The sequence below is a fragment of the Pan paniscus genome, chromosome 5 (genome assembly GCF_029289425.2).
Source record: "Pan paniscus chromosome 5, NHGRI_mPanPan1-v2.0_pri, whole genome shotgun sequence".
Taxonomy (NCBI): Eukaryota; Metazoa; Chordata; class Mammalia; order Primates; family Hominidae; genus Pan; species Pan paniscus.
The window spans coordinates 2,419,869-2,435,135 of record NC_073254.2 but is presented as its reverse complement, the minus strand read 5'-3'; positions in this window follow the sequence as shown (position 1 = coordinate 2,435,135).

Below are 15,267 nucleotides of genomic sequence, written 5' to 3'. Positions count from 1 at the left end.
GTAGATACTTCCATGTTTATACAGATATCAGTGTGGCTGTTTCCATGTTTATACAGATGGCGATGTAGACATTTCCATGTTCATAGAGATGGCTTTGTAGATATTTCCATGTTTATACAGATGGCAGTGTAGATATTTCCATGTTTACACAGATGGCGGTGTAGGTATTTCCACGTTTATACAGATGGTGGTGTAGATATTTCCATGTTTACAGAGATAGTGGTGTAGATATGTACGTCTTTCTACAGATTGCGGTGTAGATATTTCCATCTTTTCACAGATAGCTGCGTAGGTATTTCCAAGTTTACACAGATAGTTGCGTAGATATTTCCAGGTTTAAACAGATAGCGTTGTAGATATATCCATGTTTATACAGATAGCTTTGTAGATATTTCCATGTTTATACAGTTAGCGGTGTAGATATTTCCATGTTTATACAGATAGCAGTGGAGATATTCCCTGTTTATTCAGATAGTGATGTAGATATTTCCATGTTTATACATAGAGCAGTGTAGATATTTCCATGTTTATACAGATAGCGGTGTAGATATTTCCATGCTGATACAGATGGCTGTGTAGATATTTCCACGTGTATACACAGGGCAATGTAGATATTTCCATGTTTATAAAGATGGTGGTGTAGTTATTTCCATGTTTATACAGATGGCTGTGTAGATATTTACATGTTTATACAGATGGCGGTGTTTATATTTCCATGTTTGTACTGATAGCGGTGTAGATATTTCCATGTTTATACAGATAGCGGTGTAGATATTTCCATGTTTATACAGATAGCGGTGTAGATATTTCCATGTTTATACAGATAGCTGTGTAGGTATTTCCATGTTAATACAGATAGCAGTGGAGATATTCCCTGTTTGTATAGATAGCGATGTAGATAATTCCATGATTATACAGAGAGCATTGTAGATATTTCCATGCTTATGCAGATAGCAGTGTAGATATTTCCATGCTTATACCGATGGCTGTGTAGATATTTCCACGTGTATACAGATGGCAATGTAGATATTTCCATGTTTATAAAGATGGTGGTGTAGTTATTTCCATGTTTATACAGATGGCTGTGTAGATATTTGCATGTTTATACATATGGCGGTGTAGATATTTCCATGTTTATACAGATAGCGTTGTAGATATTTCCATGTTTATACAGATAGCCGTGGACTTATTTCCATGTTTATAAAGATAGCGGTGAAGATATTTCCATGTTTATACAGATAGCGGTGGACTTATTTCCATGTTAATAAAGATAGCGGTGTAGATATTTCCATGTTTATACAGATGACGGTGTAGATATTTCCATGTTTATACAGATGGCGGTGTAGATATTTCCATTTTGATAGAGATGGCGGTGTAGATATTTCCAGGTTTATACAGATAGCGGTGTAGGTATTTCCATGTTTACAGAGATAGCGGTGTAGATGCTTCCATCTTTGCACAGATTGCGGTGTAGTTATTGCCATCTATACACAGACAGCTGTGTAGATATTTCCAACTTTACACAGATAGCTGTGTAGATATTTCCATGTTTACAGAGATTGCATTGTAGATATTTCCATGTTTTTACAGATAGCGGTGTAGATACATTCATGTTTATACAGATAGCAGTGTAGATGTTTCCATGTGTATACAGATAGCGGTGTAGATACTTCCATGTTTATACAGATAGCGGTGTAGATATTTCCATGTTTATACAGATAGCGGTGTAGATATTTCCATGTTTATACAGATAGCGGTGTAGATATTTCCATGTTTATACAGATAGAGGTGTAGATATTTCCATCTTTATACATATAGCGGTGTAGATATTTCCATGTTTATACAGATAGGGGTGTAGATATTTCCATGTTTATACAGATAGCGGTGTAGATATTTCCATGTTTATACAGATAGCGGTGTAGATATTTCCATGTTTATACAGATAGCAGTGAAGTTATTTCCATGTTTATAAAGATAGCGGTGGAGATATTTCCATGTTTATACAGATGGCGGTGGAGATATTTCGAAGTTTATACAGATACGGGTGTAGATATTTGCGTGTTTATACAGACAGCGGTGTAGATATTTCCATGTTTATACTGAAAACGGTGTAGGTATTTCCATGTTTAGAGAGTTAGCGGTGTATTTATTTCCATGTTTATACAGATGGCTGTGTAGATATTTCCATGTGCATAAAGATGGCAGTGTAGATATTTCCATGTTTTTACAGATGGCTGTGTAGATATTTCCATGTTTATACAGATAGCAGTGTGGCTATTTCCATGTTTATACAGATAGGGATGTAGAAATTTCCATGTTTATAGAGATGGCTGTGTAGATATTTCCATGTTTATACAGATGGCAGTGTAGATATTTCCATGTTTATACAGATAGCAGTGTAGATATTTCTATGTTTATACAGACAGCGGTGTAGATATTTCCATGTTTACAGAGATACTGGTGTAGATACTTCCATCTTTGTACAGATTGCGGTGAAGACATTTCCATCTTTACACAGATAGCTGTGAAGGTATTTCCAAGTTTACACAGATAGCTGTGTAGATATTTCCATGTTTATACAGATAGCTGTGTAGGTATTTCCATGTTAATACAGATAGCAGTGGAGGTACTCCCTGTTTGTATAGATAGCGATGTAGATAATTCCATGTTTATACAGAGAGCACTGTAGATATTTCCATGCTTATGCAGATAGCAGTGTAGATATTTCCATGCTTATACCGTTGGCTGTGTAGATATTTCCACGTGTATACAGATGGCAATGTACATATTTCAATGTTTATAAAGATGGTGGTGTAGTTATTTCCATGTTTATACAGATGGCTGTGTAGATATTTGCATGTTTATACATATGGCGGTGTAGATATTTCCATGTTTATACAGATAGCGTTGTAGATATTTCCATGTTTATACAGATAGCCGTGGACTTATTTCCATGTTTATAAATATAGCGGTGTAGATATTTCCATGTTTATACAGATAGCGGTGGACTTATTTCCATGTTAATAAAGATAGCGGTGTAGATATTTCCATGTTTATACAGATGGCGGTGTACATATTTCCATGTTTATACAGATGGCGGTGTAGATATTTCCATTTTGATAGAGATGGCGGTGTAGATATTTCCCGGTTTATACAGATAGCGGTGTAGGTATTTCCATATTTACGGAGATAGCGGTGTAGATGCTTCCATCTTTGCACAGATTGCGGTGTAGATATTGCCATCTTTACACAGACAGCGTTGTAGATATTTCCAACTTTACACAGATAGCTGTGTAGATATTTCCATGTTTACAGAGATTGCATTGTAGATATTTCCATGTTTATACATATAGCGGTGTAGATACTTCCATGTTTATACAGATATCAGTGTGGCTGTTTCCATGTTTATACAGATGGCGATGTAGACATTTCCATGTTCATAGAGATGGCTTTGTAGATATTTCCATGTTTATACAGATGGCAGTGTAGATATTTCCATGTTTACACAGATGGCGGTGTAGGTATTTCCATGTTTATACAGATGGTGGTGTAGATATTTCCATGTTTACAGAGATAGTGGTGTAGATATGTACGTCTTTCTACAGATTGCGGTGTAGATATTTCCATCTTTTCACAGATAGCTGCGTAGGTATTTCCAAGTTTACACAGATAGTTGCGTAGATATTTCCAGGTTTAAACAGATAGCGTTGTAGATATATCCATGTTTATACAGATAGCTTTGTAGATATTTCCATGTTTATACAGTTAGCGGTGTAGATATTTCCATGTTTATACAGATAGCAGTGGAGATATTCCCTGTTTATTCAGATAGTGATGTAGATATTTCCATGTTTATACATAGAGCGGTGTAGATATTTCCATGTTTATACAGATAGCGGTGTAGATATTTCCATGCTGATACAGATGGCTGTGTAGATATTTCCACGTGTATACACAGGGCAATGTAGATATTTCCATGTTTATAAAGATGGTGGTGTAGTTATTTCCATGTTTATACAGATGGCTGTGTAGATATTTACATGTTTATACAGATGGCGGTGTTTATATTTCCATGTTTGTACTGATAGCGGTGTAGATATTTCCATGTTTATACAGATAGCGGTGTAGATATTTCCATGTTTATACAGATAGCGGTGTAGATATTTCCATGTTTATACAGATAGCTGTGTAGGTATTTCCATGTTAATACAGATAGCAGTGGAGATATTCCCTGTTTGTATAGATAGCGATGTAGATAATTCCATGATTATACAGAGAGCATTGTAGATATTTCCATGCTTATGCAGATAGCAGTGTAGATATTTCCATGCTTATACCGATGGCTGTGTAGATATTTCCACGTGTATACAGATGGCAATGTAGATATTTCCATGTTTATAAAGATGGTGGTGTAGTTATTTCCATGTTTATACAGATGGCTGTGTAGATATTTGCATGTTTATACATATGGCGGTGTAGATATTTCCATGTTTATACAGATAGCGTTGTAGATATTTCCATGTTTATACAGATAGCCGTGGACTTATTTCCATGTTTATAAAGATAGCGGTGAAGATATTTCCATGTTTATACAGATAGCGGTGGACTTATTTCCATGTTAATAAAGATAGCGGTGTAGATATTTCCATGTTTATACAGATGGCGGTGTAGATATTTCCATGTTTATACAGATGGCGGTGTAGATATTTCCATTTTGATAGAGATGGCGGTGTAGATATTTCCAGGTTTATACAGATAGCGGTGTAGGTATTTCCATGTTTACAGAGATAGCGGTGTAGATGCTTCCATCTTTGCACAGATTGCGGTGTAGTTATTGCCATCTATACACAGACAGCTGTGTAGATATTTCCAACTTTACACAGATAGCTGTGTAGATATTTCCATGTTTACAGAGATTGCATTGTAGATATTTCCATGTTTTTACAGATAGCGGTGTAGATACTTTCATGTTTATACAGATAGCAGTGTAGATGTTTCCATGTTTATACAGATAGCGGTGTAGATACTTCCATGTTTATACAGATAGCGGTGTAGATATTTCCATGTTTATACAGATAGCGGTGTAGATATTTCCATGTTTATACAGATAGCGGTGTAGATATTTCCATGTTTATACAGATAGAGGTGTAGATATTTCCATCTTTATACATATAGCGGTGTAGATATTTCCATGTTTATACAGATAGGGGTGTAGATATTTCCATGTTTATACAGATAGCGGTGTAGATATTTCCATGTTTATACAGATAGCTGTGTAGATATTTCCATGTTTATACAGATAGCAGTGAAGTTATTTCCATGTTTATAAAGATAGCGGTGGAGATATTTCCATGTTTATACAGATGGCGGTGGAGATATTTCGAAGTTTATACAGATACGGGTGTAGATATTTGCGTGTTTATACAGACAGCGGTGTAGATATTTCCATGTTTATACTGAAAACGGTGTAGGTATTTCCATGTTTAGAGAGTTAGCGGTGTATTTATTTCCATGTTTATACAGATGGCTGTGTAGATATTTCCATGTGCATAAAGATGGCAGTGTAGATATTTCCATGTTTTTACAGATGGCTGTGTAGATATTTCCATGTTTATACAGATAGCAGTGTGGCTATTTCCATGTTTATACAGATAGGGATGTAGAAATTTCCATGTTTATAGAGATGGCTGTGTAGATATTTCCATGTTTATACAGATGGCAGTGTAGATATTTCCATGTTTATACAGATAGCAGTGTAGATATTTCTATGTTTATACAGACAGCGATGTAGATATTTCCATGTTTACAGAGATAGTGGTGTAGATACTTCCATCTTTGTACAGATTGCGGTGAAGACATTTCCATCTTTACACAGATAGCTGTGAAGGTATTTCCAAGTTTACACAGATACCTGTGTAGATATTTCCATGTTTATACAGATAGCTGTGTAGGTATTTCCATGTTAATACAGATAGCAGTGGAGATACTCCCTGTTTGTATAGATAGCGATGTAGATAATTCCATGTTTATACAGAGAGCACTGTAGATATTTCCATGCTTATGCAGATAGCAGTGTAGATATTTCCATGCTTATACCGATGGCTGTGTAGATATTTCCACGTGTATACAGATGGCAATGTACATATTTCCATGTTTATAAAGATGGTGGTGTAGTTATTTCCATGTTTAAACAGATGGCTGTGTAGATATTTGCATGTTTATACATATGGCGGTGTAGATATTTCCATGTTTATACAGATAGCGTTGTAGATATTTCCATGTTTATACAGATAGCCGTGGACTTATTTCCATGTTTATACAGATAGCGTTGTAGATATTTCCATGTTTATACAGATAGCCGTGGACTTATTTCCATGTTTATAAAGATAGCGGTGTAGATATTTCCATGTTTATACAGATAGCGGTGGACTTATTTCCATGTTAATAAAGATAGCGGTGTAGATATTTCCATGTTTATACAGATGGCGGTGTACATATTTCCATGTTTATACAGATGGCGGTGTAGATATTTCCATTTTGATAGAGATGGCGGTGTAGATATTTCCCGGTTTATACAGATAGCGGTGTAGGTATTTCCATATTTACGGAGATAGCGGTGTAGATGCTTCCATCTTTGCACAGATTGCGGTGTAGATATTGCCATCTTTACACAGACAGCGTTGTAGATATTTCCAACTTTACACAGATAGCTGTGTAGATATTTCCATGTTTACAGAGATTGCATTGTAGATATTTCCATGTTTAGACATATAGCGGTGTAGATACTTCCATGTTTATACAGATATCAGTGTGGCTATTTCCATGTTTATACAGATGGCGATGTAGACATTTCCATGTTCATAGAGATGGCTTTGTAGATATTTCCATGTTTATACAGATGGCAGTGTAGATATTTCCATGTTTACACAGATGGCGGTGTAGGTATTTCCACGTTTATACAGATGGTGGTGTAGATATTTCCATGTTTACAGAGATAGTGGTGTAGATATGTACGTCTTTCTACAGATTTCGGTGTAGATATTTCCATCTTTTCACAGATAGCTGCGTAGGTATTTCCAAGTTTACACAGATAGTTGCGTAGATATTTCCAGGTTTAAACAGATAGCGTTGTAGATATATCCATGTTTATACAGATAGCTTTGTAGATATTTCCATGTTTATACAGTTAGCGGTGTAGATATTTCCATGTTTATACAGATAGCAGTGGAGATATTCCCTGTTTATTCAGATAGTGATGTAGATATTTCCATGTTTATACATAGAGCAGTGTAGATATTTCCATGTTTATACAGATAGCGGTGTAGATATTTCCATGCTGATACAGATGGCTGTGTAGATATTTCCACGTGTATACACAGGGCAATGTAGATATTTCCATGTTTATAAAGATGGTGGTGTAGTTATTTCCATGTTTATACAGATGGCTGTGTAGATATTTACATGTTTATACAGATGGCGGTGTTTATATTTCCATGTTTGTACTGATAGCGGTGTAGATATTTCCATGTTTATACAGATAGCGGTGTAGATATTTCCATGTTTATACAGATAGCGGTGTAGATATTTCCATGTTTATACAGATAGCTGTGTAGGTATTTCCATGTTAATACAGATAGCAGTGGAGATATTCCCTGTTTGTATAGATAGCGATGTAGATAATTCCATGATTATACAGAGAGCATTGTAGATATTTCCATGCTTATGCAGATAGCAGTGTAGATATTTCCATGCTTATACCGATGGCTGTGTAGATATTTCCACGTGTATACAGGTGGCAATGTAGATATTTCCATGTTTATAAAGATGGTGGTGTAGTTATTTCCATGTTTATACAGATGGCTGTGTAGATATTTGCATGTTTATACATATGGCGGTGTAGATATTTCCATGTTTATACAGATAGCGTTGTAGATATTTCCATGTTTATACAGATAGCCGTGGACTTATTTCCATGTTTATAAAGATAGCGGTGAAGATATTTCCATGTTTATACAGATAGCGGTGGACTTATTTCCATGTTAATAAAGATAGCGGTGTAGATATTTCCATGTTTATACAGATGGCGGTGTAGATATTTCCATGTTTATACAGATGGCGGTGTAGATATTTCCATTTTGATAGAGATGGCGGTGTAGATATTTCCAGGTTTATACAGATAGCGGTGTAGGTATTTCCATGTTTACAGAGATAGCGGTGTAGATGCTTCCATCTTTGCACAGATTGCGGTGTAGTTATTGCCATCTATACACAGACAGCTGTGTAGATATTTCCAACTTTACACAGATAGCTGTGTAGATATTTCCATGTTTACAGAGATTGCATTGTAGATATTTCCATGTTTTTACAGATAGCGGTGTAGATACATTCATGTTTATACAGATAGCAGTGTAGATGTTTCCATGTGTATACAGATAGCGGTGTAGATACTTCCATGTTTATACAGATAGCGGTGTAGATATTTCCATGTTTATACAGATAGCGGTGTAGATATTTCCATGTTTATACAGATAGCGGTGTAGATATTTCCATGTTTATACAGATAGAGGTGTAGATATTTCCATCTTTATACATATAGCGGTGTAGATATTTCCATGTTTATACAGATAGGGGTGTAGATATTTCCATGTTTATACAGATAGCGGTGTAGATATTTCCATGTTTATACAGATAGCGGTGTAGATATTTCCATGTTTATACAGATAGCAGTGAAGTTATTTCCATGTTTATAAAGATAGCGGTGGAGATATTTCCATGTTTATACAGATGGCGGTGGAGATATTTCGAAGTTTATACAGATACGGGTGTAGATATTTGCGTGTTTATACAGACAGCGGTGTAGATATTTCCATGTTTATACTGAAAACGGTGTAGGTATTTCCATGTTTAGAGAGTTAGCGGTGTATTTATTTCCATGTTTATACAGATGGCTGTGTAGATATTTCCATGTGCATAAAGATGGCAGTGTAGATATTTCCATGTTTTTACAGATGGCTGTGTAGATATTTCCATGTTTATACAGATAGCAGTGTGGCTATTTCCATGTTTATACAGATAGGGATGTAGAAATTTCCATGTTTATAGAGATGGCTGTGTAGATATTTCCATGTTTATACAGATGGCAGTGTAGATATTTCCATGTTTATACAGATAGCAGTGTAGATATTTCTATGTTTATACAGACAGCGGTGTAGATATTTCCATGTTTACAGAGATACTGGTGTAGATACTTCCATCTTTGTACAGATTGCGGTGAAGACATTTCCATCTTTACACAGATAGCTGTGAAGGTATTTCCAAGTTTACACAGATAGCTGTGTAGATATTTCCATGTTTATACAGATAGCTGTGTAGGTATTTCCATGTTAATACAGATAGCAGTGGAGATACTCCCTGTTTGTATAGATAGCGATGTAGATAATTCCATGTTTATACAGAGAGCACTGTAGATATTTCCATGCTTATGCAGATAGCAGTGTAGATATTTCCATGCTTATACCGATGGCTGTGTAGATATTTCCACGTGTATACAGATGGCAATGTACATATTTCCATGTTTATAAAGATGGTGGTGTAGTTATTTCCATGTTTAAACAGATGGCTGTGTAGATATTTGCATGTTTATACATATGGCGGTGTAGATATTTCCATGTTTATAAGATAGCGTTGTAGATATTTCCATGTTTATACAGATAGCCGTGGACTTATTTCCATGTTTATACAGATAGCGTTGTAGATATTTCCATGTTTATACAGATAGCCGTGGACTTATTTCCATGTTTATAAAGATAGCGGTGTAGATATTTCCATGTTTATACAGATAGCGGTGGACTTATTTCCATGTTAATAAAGATAGCGGTGTAGATATTTCCATGTTTATACAGATGGCGGTGTACATATTTCCATGTTTATACAGATGGCGGTGTAGATATTTCCATTTTGATAGAGATGGCGGTGTAGATATTTCCCGGTTTATACAGATAGCGGTGTAGGTATTTCCATATTTACGGAGATAGCGGTGTAGATGCTTCCATCTTTGCACAGATTGCGGTGTAGATATTGCCATCTTTACACAGACAGCGTTGTAGATATTTCCAACTTTACACAGATAGCTGTGTAGATATTTCCATGTTTACAGAGATTGCATTGTAGATATTTCCATGTTTAGACATATAGCGGTGTAGATACTTCCATGTTTATACAGATATCAGTGTGGCTATTTCCATGTTTATACAGATGGCGATGTAGACATTTCCATGTTCATAGAGATGGCTTTGTAGATATTTCCATGTTTATACAGATGGCAGTGTAGATATTTCCATGTTTACACAGATGGCGGTGTAGGTATTTCCACGTTTATACAGATGGTGGTGTAGATATTTCCATGTTTACAGAGATAGTGGTGTAGATATGTATGTCTTTCTACAGATTTCGGTGTAGATATTTCCATCTTTTCACAGATAGCTGCGTAGGTATTTCCAAGTTTACACAGATAGTTGCGTAGATATTTCCAGGTTTAAACAGATAGCGTTGTAGATATATCCATGTTTATACAGATAGCTTTGTAGATATTTCCATGTTTATACAGTTAGCGGTGTAGATATTTCCATGTTTATACAGATAGCAGTGGAGATATTCCCTGTTTATTCAGATAGTGATGTAGATATTTCCATGTTTATACATAGAGCAGTGTAGATATTTCCATGTTTATACAGATAGCGGTGTAGATATTTCCATGCTGATACAGATGGCTGTGTAGATATTTCCACGTGTATACACAGGGCAATGTAGATATTTCCATGTTTATAAAGATGGTGGTGTAGTTATTTCCATGTTTATACAGATGGCTGTGTAGATATTTACATGTTTATACAGATGGCGGTGTTTATATTTCCATGTTTGTACTGATAGCGGTGTAGATATTTCCATGTTTATACAGATAGCGGTGTAGATATTTCCATGTTTATACAGATAGCGGTGTAGATATTTCCATGTTTATACAGATAGCTGTGTAGGTATTTCCATGTTAATACAGATAGCAGTGGAGATATTCCCTGTTTGTATAGATAGCGATGTAGATAATTCCATGATTATACAGAGAGCATTGTAGATATTTCCATGCTTATGCAGATAGCAGTGTAGATATTTCCATGCTTATACCGATGGCTGTGTAGATATTTCCACGTGTATACAGATGGCAATGTAGATATTTCCATGTTTATAAAGATGGTGGTGTAGTTATTTCCATGTTTATACAGATGGCTGTGTAGATATTTGCATGTTTATACATATGGCGGTGTAGATATTTCCATGTTTATACAGATAGCGTTGTAGATATTTCCATGTTTATACAGATAGCCGTGGACTTATTTCCATGTTTATAAAGATAGCGGTGAAGATATTTCCATGTTTATACAGATAGCGGTGGACTTATTTCCATGTTAATAAAGATAGCGGTGTAGATATTTCCATGTTTATACAGATGGCGGTGTAGATATTTCCATGTTTATACAGATGGCGGTGTAGATATTTCCATTTTGATAGAGATGGCGGTGTAGATATTTCCAGGTTTATACAGATAGCGGTGTAGGTATTTCCATGTTTACAGAGATAGCGGTGTAGATGCTTCCATCTTTGCACAGATTGCGGTGTAGTTATTGCCATCTATACACAGACAGCTGTGTAGATATTTCCAACTTTACACAGATAGCTGTGTAGATATTTCCATGTTTACAGAGATTGCATTGTAGATATTTCCATGTTTTTACAGATAGCGGTGTAGATACATTCATGTTTATACAGATAGCAGTGTAGATGTTTCCATGTTTATACAGATAGCGGTGTAGATACTTCCATGTTTATACAGATAGCGGTGTAGATATTTCCATGTTTATACAGATAGCGGTGTAGATATTTCCATGTTTATACAGATAGCGGTGTAGATATTTCCATGTTTATACAGATAGAGGTGTAGATATTTCCATCTTTATACATATAGCGGTGTAGATATTTCCATGTTTATACAGATAGGGGTGTAGATATTTCCATGTTTATACAGATAGCGGTGTAGATATTTCCATGTTTATACAGATAGCGGTGTAGATATTTCCATGTTTATACAGATAGCAGTGAAGTTATTTCCATGTTTATAAAGATAGCGGTGGAGATATTTCCATGTTTATACAGATGGCGGTGGAGATATTTCGAAGTTTATACAGATACGGGTGTAGATATTTGCGTGTTTATACAGACAGCGGTGTAGATATTTCCATGTTTATACTGAAAACGGTGTAGGTATTTCCATGTTTAGAGAGTTAGCGGTGTATTTATTTCCATGTTTATACAGATGGCTGTGTAGATATTTCCATGTGCATAAAGATGGCAGTGTAGATATTTCCATGTTTTTACAGATGGCTGTGTAGATATTTCCATGTTTATACAGATAGCAGTGTGGCTATTTCCATGTTTATACAGATAGGGATGTAGAAATTTCCATGTTTATAGAGATGGCTGTGTAGATATTTCCATGTTTATACAGATGGCAGTGTAGATATTTCCATGTTTATACAGATAGCAGTGTAGATATTTCTATGTTTATACAGACAGCGGTGTAGATATTTCCATGTTTACAGAGATAGTGGTGTAGATACTTCCATCTTTGTACAGATTGTGGTGAAGACATTTCCATCTTTACACAGATAGCTGTGAAGGTATTTCCAAGTTTACACAGATAGCTGTGTAGATATTTCCATGTTTATACAGATAGCTGTGTAGGTATTTCCATGTTAATACAGATAGCAGTGGAGATACTCCCTGTTTGTATAGATAGCGATGTAGATAATTCCATGTTTATACAGAGAGCACTGTAGATATTTCCATGCTTATGCAGATAGCAGTGTAGATATTTCCATGCTTATACCGATGGCTGTGTAGATATTTCCACGTGTATACAGATGGCAATGTACATATTTCAATGTTTATAAAGATGGTGGTGTAGTTATTTCCATGTTTATACAGATGGCTGTGTAGATATTTGCATGTTTATACATATGGCGGTGTAGATATTTCCATGTTTATACAGATAGCGTTGTAGATATTTCCATGTTTATACAGATAGCCGTGGACTTATTTCCATGTTTATAAAGATAGCGGTGTAGATATTTCCATGTTTATACAGATAGCGGTGGACTTATTTCCATGTTAATAAAGATAGCGGTGTAGATATTTCCATGTTTATACAGATGGCGGTGTACATATTTCCATGTTTATACAGATGGCGGTGTAGATATTTCCATTTTGATAGAGATGGCGGTGTAGATATTTCCCGGTTTATACAGATAGCGGTGTAGGTATTTCCATATTTACGGAGATAGCGGTGTAGATGCTTCCATCTTTGCACAGATTGCGGTGTAGATATTGCCATCTTTACACAGACAGCGTTGTAGATATTTCCAACTTTACACAGATAGCTGTGTAGATATTTCCATGTTTACAGAGATTGCATTGTAGATATTTCCATGTTTAGACATATAGCGGTGTAGATACTTCCATGTTTATACAGATATCAGTGTGGCTATTTCCATGTTTATACAGATGGCGATGTAGACATTTCCATGTTCATAGAGATGGCTTTGTAGATATTTCCATGTTTATACAGATGGCAGTGTAGATATTTACAGGTTTATACAGATGGCTGTGTAGGTATTTTCCAGGTGTATACAGATGGCAGTGTAGATATTTCCATGTTTATACAGATGGAGGTGTAGATATTTCCATGTTTACACAGATGACTGTGTAGATATTTCCATGCTTTTACAGATGGCGGTGTAGATATTTCCATGTTTATACAGAAAACGGCGTGGCTATTTCCATGTTTATAAAGATAGCGATGTAGATATTTCCATGTTTACATAGATGGCTGTGTAGATATTTCGCTGTTTATACAGATCGCAGTGTAGATATTTCCATGTTCATATGGATAGTGATGTAGACATTTCCATGTTTATACACATGACTGTTTAGGTATTTGCATGTTTTTACAGACAGCGGTGTAAATATTTCCATGTTTGTACTGATAGCGGTGTGGTTATTTCCATGTTTATAGAGATAGCAATGTAGATATTTCCATGTTTGTACAGATAGCGGTGTTGTTATTTCCATGTTTATTCAGTTGGCGATTCAGATATTTCCATGTTTATACAGATAGCGGTGTGGCTGTTTCCATGTTTATACAGATGGCGGTGTAGATATTTCTATGTTTATACAGATAGTGGTGTAGATATTTCCATGTTTATAAAGTTAGCATTGTTGATATTTCCATGTTTATAGAGATACCAGCAGAGATATTTCCATGTTTATAGAGATAGCGGTCGAGATATTTCCATGTTTACACAGATAACGATGTAGATATTTCTATATTTATACAGATAGAGGTGTAGATATTTCCATGTTTATACAGATAGTGGTGTAGGTATTTCCATGTTTATACAGATGACTGTCTAGTTATTTCCATGTTTATAGAGATAGCGGTGTAGATATTTCCTTGTTTATACAGATACCGGTGTAGATATTTCCATGTTTATACAGATCACAGTGTAGACATTTCCATTTTTATACAGATAGTGTTGTAAGTATTTCCATGTTTATACAGATGACCATGTAGGAATTTCTATGTTTATACGGATGGCGGTGTAGATATTTCCATGTTTATACTGATGGCTGTGTTGATATTTCCACGTGCATACAGACGGCTGTGTAGATATTTCCATGTCCATACAGATGGACGTGTAGATATTTCCATGTTTCTACAGATGACTCTGTAGATATTTCCATGTCTTTACAGATGAATGTGTAGATATTTCCATGTTTATACAGATGGCCCTGTAGACATTTCCAAGTTTATGCAGATAGCGGTGTAGATATTTCCATGTTTATGGAGATAGCGGTGTAGATTTTCCATGTTTATACAGATAGCGGTGTAGTTATTTCCATGTTTATAGAGATAGCGGTGTAGGTATTTCCATATTTATACAGATAGCAGTGTAGATATTTCCATGTTTATTCAGATGGCGGTGTAGATATTTCCATGTTTATACAGATAGCGGTGTGGCTATTTCCATGTTTATAAAGATAGCCGTGTAGATATTTCCCTGTTTATAGAGATAGCTGTGGAGTTATTTCCATGTTTATTGAGATGGCGGTGTGGATATTTCCATGGGTATACAGATGGCAGTGTAGATATTTCCATGT